Source organism: Chelon labrosus, assembly GCF_963514085.1.
Source record: "Chelon labrosus genome assembly, chromosome: 11".
In the NCBI taxonomy this organism is placed as follows: Eukaryota; Metazoa; Chordata; class Actinopteri; order Mugiliformes; family Mugilidae; genus Chelon; species Chelon labrosus.
The window spans coordinates 10,744,718-10,757,111 of NC_140344.1; positions in this window are offsets into that span (position 1 = coordinate 10,744,718).

A 12,394-nucleotide genomic window follows, 5' to 3' on the forward strand; every position below is an offset into this window, starting at 1 on the left:
AGATACGTCTGTGTTCAGCTGTTTGGGAAAAAGGTTATGCTGGTAGTGGCAGCCGTAGAACTTTTAAAGGAACAACCTACAAGAGGGTTACCTTAGCTTAGCTTAGCTTAGCATGAACACTAGAAACAAGCAATCAGCTCTAAGGTTAAGAAAAATAGACTTACCAGGAGCTTTGTTTGATGTGAAGTGTAAAACTGCAGCTGTATAGAGGTTACAGGCTAGAATATTTTTTTGTACTGGCTGAGCTTGTTTTGAAGTAACTGTAAAGTAGAACGAATTTTGCCGTTACTATTATAGGAACATCGCTTCTCTGTTGTGAATATTTGAACATGCACCACTGCATTTGGGAACAATTGAGTCCATAGTTTCCTGCGACAGCCTCTCTTTTACAAGTCTCTTGCCATTACTCATCGGTGGCATTTAATTTGTCAATGTAGTACTCGGAGTCATCTGTTAATGTCCGGCCGCAGATGCTGCACAGCCCCCTGAGCAGGGATCGCCAGTTCTCCATGCTCAAACTAGGCATGAACCCATATCACAGCTCGCTGAGCTCATATCTGTTGAGATGCACCATCTGCACTGAAATAACTCTATTATTTCATCCAGGTTTTGCTTCCAGTCTTTCCTCTGGCTCCGTTTCAGACAGAAACAAAGCGTCAACAAACCAGCTTGCCAACGAGGAAGGCTTTTATTACCTGTCTCCGCTACAAACCAAGAGTTTTACGCTTTTAGTTGTGCATACAAAAAGCATTTTTCCACTAATTTGATTCATACGGTCGCTTGTCATTGCTCTAGATGTTTTGCATGACAGCTATTGAGGCAAGTGGTGTAAGGCCATTTTCTTTCATTTTATGCTAATGATGTTTGACTATTTCTCACAATTCATTTGTACCAATGTACCAGAGGACTACCGAATGTTTATGACAGAAAATTCACAAACAAAGACCATGGCTTAGGGCCCGTCCACACGTACGAAAACGATCTTTTCCCTCTCCGTTTTCGATCATCGTTTCAAGAAATATCCGCGTCCACAAGGATCCGTTTCAGCACGACCGAAAACGCTACTTCCTATTCCAGGCCTATAAGTGGCGCTGTTTCGGTTTCAGAAATTCACCAAAAAGGGAGATGAAGATGCGGAGCATGCGCATAAAGCTTGAGCGCTGTTTACAAATCGCCTTTTTTGCTCAGCGTGGTGGCACAGGAGCATGATATTTTGCCCTAGTAACCCTAATAGGCTCAACATCGTCTCCAGCATGAAAACTAGCATGTAGTCCGCCATTGTTGTTGATGTTGTTACGAGACGTCTCGCGGGATGTGGAAGGCTGCTCAGGAGTGTGGCAATGACGTCATCGTTTTCCCCGTTTTAGCCGTCCACAAAGAAACGCAAGAGCTGCGTTTGCGAATTTCTCCACCCTGGGACCCGTTTTCAGAAAAGTGCGTTTTAGGGCTATGCGTTTACAGGATACGTGTGGACGAAAGGCCAAAACGATGAAAAACTTATGCATTTCGGCGTTTTTGCGTTTCTGTGTGGACGGGCCCTTAATTGATGCGAGGAAGTTTATTAGAAGACGGGACCTGAGAGAAATGGATGGAGAGGTGAAAGGCGTTGAAGGGAAGGGATGAGAGGGGTGGAATGCACAGATGGATGATGGTCTTCAGGCGTAGAAGAACCTAGGGGTGAGACTCTGGGTGGGGGCACGTCTCAGAAAGCTCCTTGTTCCTTGGTTCCTGTAATGAAAGATGGAAGAAGAAGAAAAGAAAAGAGAGGCAAGTGAACTGAACTTATAAAAACTTCATTGTGTAAGCATTTGCTGTGTATAACGACCACTACAAAATGACAATGTTGTCAGAGAAACAGCAGACATTGCTGTGGATGAATAAAATGTAACACATTATGATTTTAACTCACCAAACCTATCTACCTCCCCCTGGCCGTAAGAGCAGCTGAGCTGTCAGGGGGAGGATGGATGAGCTCGGGGCCTCCACATGTCAGAAGCAGAAGTTACTGTAGCGTGGAGAGGGAGAGCTTTTGGTACACCCTTAACTAACCCCCCCCCATCTCCCATCGCGCACCAGCAGCACCAGCCAGAGCTCAAAGACACAAGCGAAGGGTGTGGGTTGTTTGGACACAGCTGGCGGACAGCCTGCGGGTTCTGACAAAGACGGGATTGAATCGAGCATCACTGGTCGGACCGTTGGATCCCTCCCTCCACAAAAAAAAACACCAGAGACAAAGACAGCAGCGTCATTTATTATTCTGCTTATTATGATTTCCTGGATTTCAAGGATGGCTCAATGTTAATGCTGTTTCTTCCTTTTTGTACTCTCAAAGCAGAATGTTCCATATGATTCATGGTACTTTCTTGAAGTGGTACTGACTGCTTGAGGGTTTGGACCATTCTGAGTTGTTTCAGCTGTGGTTTGTGTTCAGGCAGACGGGTACAAATCCTAAGAGCAGGAACTCAACATAAATCTGTAGAGACTGTCAGACCTTGTTATGTTTCCAGTTTGGCTTTTTAAAACTTTTCGCCTTGATAAGTTTTGTGTTTCACTATAAACAAGCAGAGTTATTAGTGAGCTGAGTTCACCTAAAGTAATATTAAAACTGGCACCTCATTTCCAAATATTAACATGCAGCTGCTACATAACTTGGATGATCACGCAGACTAAACAATACTTTTAATCTCACACCACGGTGCCGTTGCTCTCATTTACAACAGTTTATTTGAGAGTCCAGTCATTTACAAATGGCAGCAAACACTGTCAGCACGCAAACAATCACTTCTATTGTGTATTTATACTACTGTCTGCCTGTTGTTAAGGCTCATTTACAAAGACACTCCTCTAGTCTGCCAGCCCATAATAACACTGCTGACAGCTCCTGCTCGGGCAAAGGAGCCAGTCAGATGGCCGCCTGCGAGAAAGAAGAGTGAAGAAACAGTCTGGAGAGTGACTCATGTCTCTTTAACTATGTCATTCACGACCCGGCTTCAGTCCACTCATCACTGCCTGTCTCATTCCACAGTGACATCTGTCTGGCATTGTACTGTGGTATCACCATAATAACAGACTGGGGAGAGTCTCGTTTTTCTCTGATGCCTGAACGTTCCCCAGAGTTAAACTGGCCCGAGGGGAGTTCGGGAACTAAAACTTTGGAGTCACCTTTTGTTTAGAGTTTATCAGCCGTATAGACATGAGTATTCCTGCAAAGAGTTAGCTTTTGATCCTTAAAGACCATTCTACTCAACTCAGTGATTAGCTGCAACTATCTTGTATTGTGAGAGACTATCTGCCGAACACCTACACCTAAGAAAGCTATTGTTGCAGCTTTCAAACAATTCTCAACACACTGCAACCTCACTTTGATCAGCACATCCAGATCAAAGTATGATTCTGCTTGACAAGAACAGAGGCGAAACTGTGGAGGCATCATTTTTTGCGTCTTTAAGCCGACAGCCTGTGTAGTCTTAGAGCCAAATCTTGCCAGCATGGCGGGACACGCCACAGCAGACACAGATGCTGTCATATCTGAAAGCACACACTGGGGCTGCATTACGCTGTTTGTTCGCCGGTTCACCTGAGAATGAGGTCTAAAGTCATGGCCTGTTGTCTTAAAAGTGCCGTTTGTGTTTTTTGGGCACTTATGGCCGGAACCGAACAACAATTTTAGGTCATATTTGACATATCTTGGCCAAATAAATGTTGCAACATCTTCCCGAGCAATTGATAACTATAGCAGTATTAGCATTTATGAGTCTGTTTTCATTAAGTATGCTCAACAGTTTCTACCTTTGTCTGTGTGGGCGAACAGTTGCTTCATCAACAAATAGTAATGAGTGGTTTTATGTCTAAAAATGAGTCCTTTCACGTTTGACTGGCTTATTTGACCCATTGTTTATATAGAAATATTGACTGTCGCAGCCTTTAAGCCGATCTAGTAGACTAAGCCTTTGAGTGTGATCCTTTTGAATTGTGCTTTGTTTGAGTTTTTTGTGATTTCTGAATGAACCCAGTAGATAAGTTTGCTCAGGACTAAGGAGTCCAAAAATAGTGTTTCCCTTCAAGCAAGTAAAGAACAAGTGATACATTTTAAGACATGCTTCAAAAGATAAGTACCTTTTTAAGAGGGGTCTTTTTTGCAGCGTTATCTGCCCTTGGCCTGCTCTCGCTCTCTGGAATAAGCCAATCCCTAATATAACCCAGAACAATAAGTGTGATCCAACAATAAATTATGCTCCTAGTTTACCCCGCATTTATATCTTCATTCTGGCCTGATCCACCCCATTGTCCCACTCAATTGCTGTTTCAGTGTTGGCTGAAAGAGGATCATTTGTCTCCATCCAAAAGTGCCTGCAGAAAATACTTAAACAAGCTTCCTCCATCCCAGCTATAGAGAGCTCTTATTTTTCCCTCTTGCAGGCATTATTTTAAATCCCATCCCATTATGACGGTGACAGGCTGTGCGTGCAGTGATGGACATCGCTCCTACACTCCAGCCGTCACCTCGCTGACCTGAAGGTGTGTAGCCATCATTTCGTGAGTGTGTCTGCCCTGTGTGTGTTTGTGTGAGTGTGCACACGACCCACAGCTGAGTGTCTCAAACCGCCTAATGCCTGAAGTAGGTAAAAGGAGGGCGATGACACTCTCTTTTGCTCCGGGCTGCTGCTCGGATCGCGCCACTCCCCACTGATTGTGCGGGAGACAGTGAGGGAGTGTTGTGTTAAATTGATGGATAAGCACTTGAGCGGGAGAAAGAGAGCAGCTGACAGGGATGTATACACAGACGATATGCTACACCACCTGAGTGGCAGCCTCTTTTGTTCCCCTGACAGCTCCTCAGACTTTGCTATAACTGATCTTTCAGTGACTACTACCTCTGTTGTACGACTAGCTAAAAGTCACTGATTCTTGATGGTAATTCTACAGTTATGCAGTGTTTAATGTGGAAATGAAGGGCTGAGGTTTTATAAGCATACATGACTTTGGTTAACTGCAGTAATGTCCAGAGTCTGCACTCTTCTAGTCAGATGAGGCCCATTATCACTTTGCATCGAGGATTTTGGAAATGCCACCTTTTGTTCTTCTCTACAATTTAATATTACTGAAAAGCGATTTGGCAACATCTTGAACATTCATTTGATAAAAGTACAATGACTAAATATATATTCTTATTATCCGCCCAACTCTTTTGTAGTTCAAAAATGAGTAAAGAGTAGTAGCACAAGTGCAGCTGAGACGGGCACTAACCTATAACCTATGACAGTGCCCACTTGTCATTTAAAGCAATCTCTACTTATATGCATAGCTTTAGGCCTTGATATAATTTAAAGTGTTGATTTATGTAAATCTCCATCCCTGTACAGTTGTCATGAAGGGGGAATTTGGCAACAGAGAGTAAAACTGCATTTTGTTCCAGGCTGTAAACATGTTTACTGCTGGACATTTTAACATGGTGCTCTATGGGAAGTGAGGCACTTTTGGAGCCAGCATCTAGTGGCCATTTAGGGAACTGCAGTTTTTGGCACATCCACGTTGGTTTCATTCTTCAGACGTTGCCACTTGGCTCAGTTGTTTGTGCAGTTTATTTTAAAACTTTCCGATTCGCTTCAAGCCCCATTCAATTTTTATTGACATTTATTAATATGCTAATCTCATTTTGCAGGTTTGCCAAAAGAACGGAGCGTGCAAAGGACTAAAACTGAGCTCATCCTGAGAATACTGACACACCACGATTTGAAGCTTTCTGTCAAGGTTCACCTGCAGCGTGAAACATTAAATGAACCTGCATGACAATCAGAATCAACTTTCAGCTATTTAAATTAGATAAATGATTTACTTTTTTTTTCTCGAATAAGTTTGAAGTGAACTAACAGCACCTCAAGCACAGCCTCATTTGATTCAAATCTGCGGTTCGTAACATTCCGCATGGAAAGCTGAAACCAGTGTTTGATTGATGCATTTCATCAGGCGCACATGATCCATCACTTTTTCCTGAGTCACGGTCACCCACGTGTCAGTTCCCCCAAAAACATTTATCAAATTTTCATACATGGCAGCTTCTGAAAATGAGTCATAAATATTCTAACAGTGTTTGTCTCTGAACGTCACCGAAGACTGGCTTTTAATGGGGCAGCCAGACCGCTGACAGTGTGTGTGTGTGTTTAGCCACTTGCAATTCAACCTCTCATTTACACCTTAAAATGGTGCATGTTAGAGGGGCCTTAACACACAAACGCACACATGAAGCATTAAAGGCGATAATTGGATATCAAATTCAAGTAAATCCCTGCATGGCGCAGGTGTCGTTGTTTTCTGAATTGCAAAAGGGGTTAAATGGGTGTTTTTAAAGGCTGATCTCAAGGAAAATCCCCTTTTTGGCTAATTGAACAAATCCTAGTCTCAAAGGCCACATGTTGGCTTACTTCAGCCTAAAGAAGATAATTCTTTCTGGGGACGCTTTTAATGAGCACAGTGTACAATAGAAATCACACACTGTAAATGGTAATGGTGTGATTTGACAACAGTAATATCTGGATCATTAGGAGTAACGCAGAAGCGGTGCACATGGTCCGGCTTTCTTTCATTGTCCCCACCTCATTAAATTCATACAGAGTGAGAGACGCACATCATTTTGGAGGCAAAGACGCCCAATGAAACCAGACGACGCTCACAGATACAGTGTCTAATTAGGAGAGAGCTGATTGACAGGAGAAACGGTCTTTGTGAGACGCTCCCAGTCAAGCAGTTGATGCCACCTTGCGTGTCTAAGTGTGTGTGTGTGTAAATGCATGTAAAACTGGAAGAGACAGAGAGTGAAGGATGTCCCAAAGGGATGTGTCACCCTCTCCATTCAGGCCTCCTTCCTTCAAATCACACATCTGGTCGTCACACATCTAGGACACCATGTTCAGCGCTATCGAATATGAGAAATGCACTCGAGCGTTAGGAAAGAACAGAAAGGCTTTTTTTTTTTCTTCTTCTTTTTTGGCTCTGACATGGATTTGAGCAGATGTGACCATTGTCACCAGAAAATAACAGCACCACTTGTTTGTTCAAATGCTAAAATGTAAATCTTTCCTGACATGTGACCTCATGCTGTCGTGCAAATTATGACTGTCCTTTGAAAAAGCACAGCAAAGAACAAATGAGTATGAAGAAATAGTCGTATGTTCTTGTTTTTCGCTGGGTTTTATTAGGTTTGCTAATCATTCTCATAGGTAATAAACTCAACTTAATAGCTGAGATCTGGGGATATGGCATCACAATCGTCTTAACAGTTTAGCACTGACTTTATTATTCTGTTTTGACTGATCATATGTAATAGTTGTGACTGCACACAGTACATTTTTGGTTGGTTGTTTTAATTTAACCTCTTTCACTGTCTGACTGTTCAGGTTTTTTGACCTGCTGGACTAAATTGTACTGTATTATAACAAATATTTTGGTTAGCAGAATGTATAATGGTCTATTCTTGTGTTTAAGTATTGTTAGTTGGTGATTATTTGGGAGAAATCTTAAAAAAAAAAAAAAAGTATCCGTGCAATGATTTTTGGCAAAAGGGACAAATAAATTAAATGCACTCGGCTTCACAGGTGGTCTCATGTAGCTGCTGTCAGTAGGAAGAGCTGAGATGCATTAACACTTTTTGTTCTTGCTGGTGTCCCTGCTTTCCAGAGTAATGTAGTGTGGTCTGATGAGGACTGAAAGGATGGTCAGGGTTGGCCCTCTCCTGAGACCCAACCAGTGTGTTTGTCCCCGGCCCAGGGGGATGAAAGGCGACACCTCCTTCCCACATCCTTGTGTTTTATACACTGCTCAGCATACTTTCCATTCTCCATCATCATATAATCAAACCAACAATTACAAGGAAGAGGATGTGTGTCTTCTACATGTCACCCGTGTTTAACTTTGCATTCTTCTGTTTTTAACTTTTATTTCATGCTTATTGTCGTACTTTCTGCCCCTTTCCTGCCTTGCTCCCCCTCTTCTTTACTTGTCCAAGGGCTGTTTTGACATTCCCGCTGTTTATATCGTCCACATGCGCAACAATCTGCGGCCGACCCTGACCACACAGTGTTGTCCCCCAGGCCTGGACCCATGTTATTATCATCCACAGCAGCATTCGTGGAGTGGAAAAGGATTGTCAGGACCGCAACTGCACCGGTTTCACATTAGGACTGCCGAGCTGCAGAGGGAAGCGCGCGTGCACATGAATCCCTCATCCTGGCTCAGTGCTTGCTCGGTTAAATAAAACAAAGGCGAACAGCGAGCCCGTGCAGGGATGAGTCTGCTGATAAAGATCTGTTAATGGCACATTTCCACGGGACAGAGGGTCGTAAGGAGGGAGGGAAAGGGATGAAGGAAGACAGAAAGGAGAGTTAAAGTGATTGTGGAAAGGGATATATAGAGTAGGGGGCCCCACATTTCCCAAAAGCTGGGCAGCAACAAACAAGCATCTCCAATTGAAACATGTTCCTCTGAAGCAGGTTGCCTAGCGTGGAATTTAGGGAATGGAGCAGATTCCTCTGAGAGGCTGCTACCTTCAGACTACCTTTGCAAGACCCCCCCAAAAAAAACATTCCCCTATCAGCCTGTCTTGCAGAGGTGCAGACAGAGTTGTACTGGCCCAGTCCCAGGTTGATGATCCTCCGGATACTGATCTACAAGAAAAGGCCTGGAATGGATAGACCCCTTTTCATCAGAGTAAATTCCCTGGCCATGGTGCCGTAAGCTGAAGTCCAATACATAAACGTATGCCTGCAAGTGCAGATAGCACAAGCACGACTGTAAATCTGGTTATCGGCCATTTTTCAGTCTTAAACAAGTCTTTAAAAAGTAATGCATTATATTGTAAAGTGTCACCCAGGAGTGCGGCTGACCTCATTTTGCTCGTATATTCTTTTTGTGGCGGAACAAAGCTGTTGATGGCATTTTAGTGCAGCAATATGACCTGGGCCTGAATTCCACAGGCACACATTAAATTACAGCGTAGTGCGCCTGAAAGCTGCAGAGGATTGCGGTTGAAGATGTGCAGCCCCTGTTATGAGGGAAACAGACTCTCTCCACTGGGTCAGCCCTTTGCGAACGGGTCCCACTGCCAAGCAAAGACAAGATAATGCTGAGGAGGGATTATATAAGCAGGCTATGAATGTACACACACAACTTCCATCCAGCATCTTTCAACCTCAAAAAATTCTCAGGTTTGTTTGGAGTGCATAAAGGTGACAGTCCCTCATTATTTCCTTCCTGGAGGTTCCATCTACATATAAAAATACCAGTGGTAAAATGTCACTATTCCCAAGGTGGATAAATGCTGGGTGAGACAGTCCTCATGAAGTGATGGGCTACAGTCTGCGAGGCTGAATGAGCAGAGTGTCAAAAAAGTCAAGAAAAAAAAAATGACACTGAGCCAGTGTGCAAGGTCTGATTGGACAAGGTCTGAAAAGTGTGATGAAGCAAACCCTGTACATCAGTAATACAGAGAAGACAGAGGGGAAGAGGAAAGAGAGTGAATTAAAGCAGAGAGCTCGTGTTATGTCCCTTATCTGGGTAGCATAAGGAATCCTAATAGCAGTGCAGGTTGTGTGCTCTGCGCTATCTCACAGGCGACAGAAGAGCGGTCCAGGGAATGCAGCATGACTGAAGGAGCTTCAGTGCACCACTGGGGAATTAATAGCAGAAGCCTTGCAATGTCTGGGATGAGAAGGAAAGGCTGAGGGAGGACACAGAGATGGAAGAAGAAAAAAGCAACGGAAACCAGCTAACCTCAGGGTCTGATCCTCTGACAATTTATTTAGGGGGCATGCAAATTTCTGCAGGGAAACCTGCCCACGCCGAGGAAAAATGCAGAGCTCATCAGTGAAAACTGTGTCAGGAAAGGGGAGATAATGCTTTGAACCCAAATCTGTTTGCTGGCATGGCTCAGCTGAACCTCCTTAGTGTTTGTCTTTCCCCCAGCTCCCTGCTCTGGTTTTCCTGTCCGGAATCCTTAAATCAGCGTTCCTTGGACTGGGAAAGCATTGTATAGCATCGGCTAGTGCCACCCCTCAGACTTTCCCAAGCACATGACTGGTAAAATGATCCAACTTAAAGCTGCACAAATTGGTCAAAGACCGAAGACGTACACTGCCTGGCCAAAAAAAAAAGTCGCCACCAAATAATAAAACGCATTTGTTGTGGCATTATTTCAATAAGCTTCTGCAGTGTCACCACATTTATTTCCATCCAGTGTTGCATTAATTTTTCACCAAGCTCTCGTACTGATGATGGGAGAGTCTGACCACTGTACAAAGCCTTCTCCAGCACATCCTAAAGATTCTCAATGGGGTTAAGGTCTGGACTATGTGGTGGCCAATCCATGTGTGAAAATTATGTCTCATGCTCCCTGAACCACTCTTTCACAATTTGAGCCTGATGAATCCTGGCATTGTCATCTTGGAATATTCCCTTGTCATCAGGGAAGAAAAAATCCACTGATAGAATAACCTGGTCATTCAGTATATTCAGGTAGTCAGCTGACCTCATTCTTTGGACACATAATGTTGCTGAACCTAGACCTGACCAACTGCAGGTTAATGCGTTGGGCAGTTCTTAACCCAATTTTAGTAGTTTCTTCAGTCTCCTTAGATGTTTTCTCTTCTTGATGCATGCCAATGATTTGACCCTTCCCAAGCAGACTAACATCTTTTCCACAACCACAGGATGTGTCTTTCAACATGGTTGTTTAACAAATGAGAAGCTACTCATTGCATCAGTTGGGGTTAAATAACTTGTTGCCAGCTGAAAGATAATTGCCCTGAATCACCTGAAATGTCACGTTCAGGTTCAACTGCAACAGCCAAAGTGTAGCTGAAAGAAATAGTTGGATATTTAGGGAAATACAACTATGTCATTTCATATGTGTACATCAAATGTAAACCTGTTACCAGAAGCTGGTTCATTTAGCGAAGAAAAAAAAGTGGAAAAAACAACCAGCAGCTTTTTCACTGAGATTATTTGCCAGACTGTTTCTTGGCAAGGTTAGCCAACTCTTACTGATTCCACTCCGACTGCCTACTGGATGTTATTTCATAAATACTGTGCAGACATAGGAGTGGTATCAATTTACTCCCCTACCTCTCTGCAATAAATGTTCCTTCTTTGTCTATGTCTAAACAGAGACAGGATTTACCATTTCTGTGTGCTTCACATGAAAGCATATACTCCCTCATGCTCAGCCTGCAGACCATCAGCAAACAATGGTGATACCAGCAAGATACATGGATGGAAGCTGGCAGATATCGTGACACTGTTATGAGCAGTTTGTTTCTACTTCTAACAATTCCATAATTAGCGTGCTGTGTGCAAACAAGCCTTCTCCTGTTTCAGTGGATGTCTGTGGTTATTCTGGGAGAGCTTGAGCAAGAGACATTTAGAGACTTAAAAGGGCTAAAGTGTATATCATTTATAATGTTCTGGTATTCACAGAATGGGATGAACAAGCCAGACAGAATGCCAATAGCCTGCCGTTGCAGAAACAGTCTGTGTCGAGCTTAAAGTGGCGAACATTATAGTCCTGGCTGTTTTGGCAACACCTGTAGTTTCCGAGGGGCAGAAAAAAACAAACTATTGTCATTTAATAAAGACGTCCCATAATAGTGATCTAATTTGGCACTGTGCACAGCATCAGTCTGCAGACAGCAGGAAAAGGTGAAAGGAGTTGGTAGCTATAGCTAAGAGCCAGAGGGGTGCAGGCTGTTGGCTGCAGCTCCTCATCTAGCAGCTCACTGTGGCTGCTCTTTCTTTTTACCATACTCTCTATGATATTCCATCCTGATTCAAAAATTGCCAAAAATGATTGTAATCTTGTTTTTTAGATGCACTTCTGATGCATAATAGCTGGCAAAACACAAAGTCAGCAATATTGACTTAACACACATTCATTTAAATAAAAGTCTTTGAGATTCCCGATAAAGTCTGTTACCAACCGTCATTGAAGCACAGTGGAGGCTCCTTAAGATCTGACTGTATCTCCAGCAAAAACATAATTTGTTAATTTGTGACTCTCAGTGTAAAACCATGTCAATAATGTTGGGAATTTTATGGTCTGAATGTCCAGTGGTCCCTAAGTGGTGGATATGGACAGCGGCCAGGTGACCGGTCAAGGGGTCTAGCTGCTCCATTGACCGCCTCCGCCTTCGCCGTCGGCCAGCAGCTTCTGCCCCAGTCCCTTGTTTGTTTGTTCTCCTGCCTTTGTTTAGACTAGCGATTTCCTGTGTAAACTCCACAAAACAAGATCGCTTTGGAAAAAGAATCCCCACCCAAATTGTTTGACTGCACCTCAATGTGGATTTATTTTCTCTCTGTGTAGGCTAAATGTAGCGGCAATAAGCAATTTATCAGATATCTCAAATGG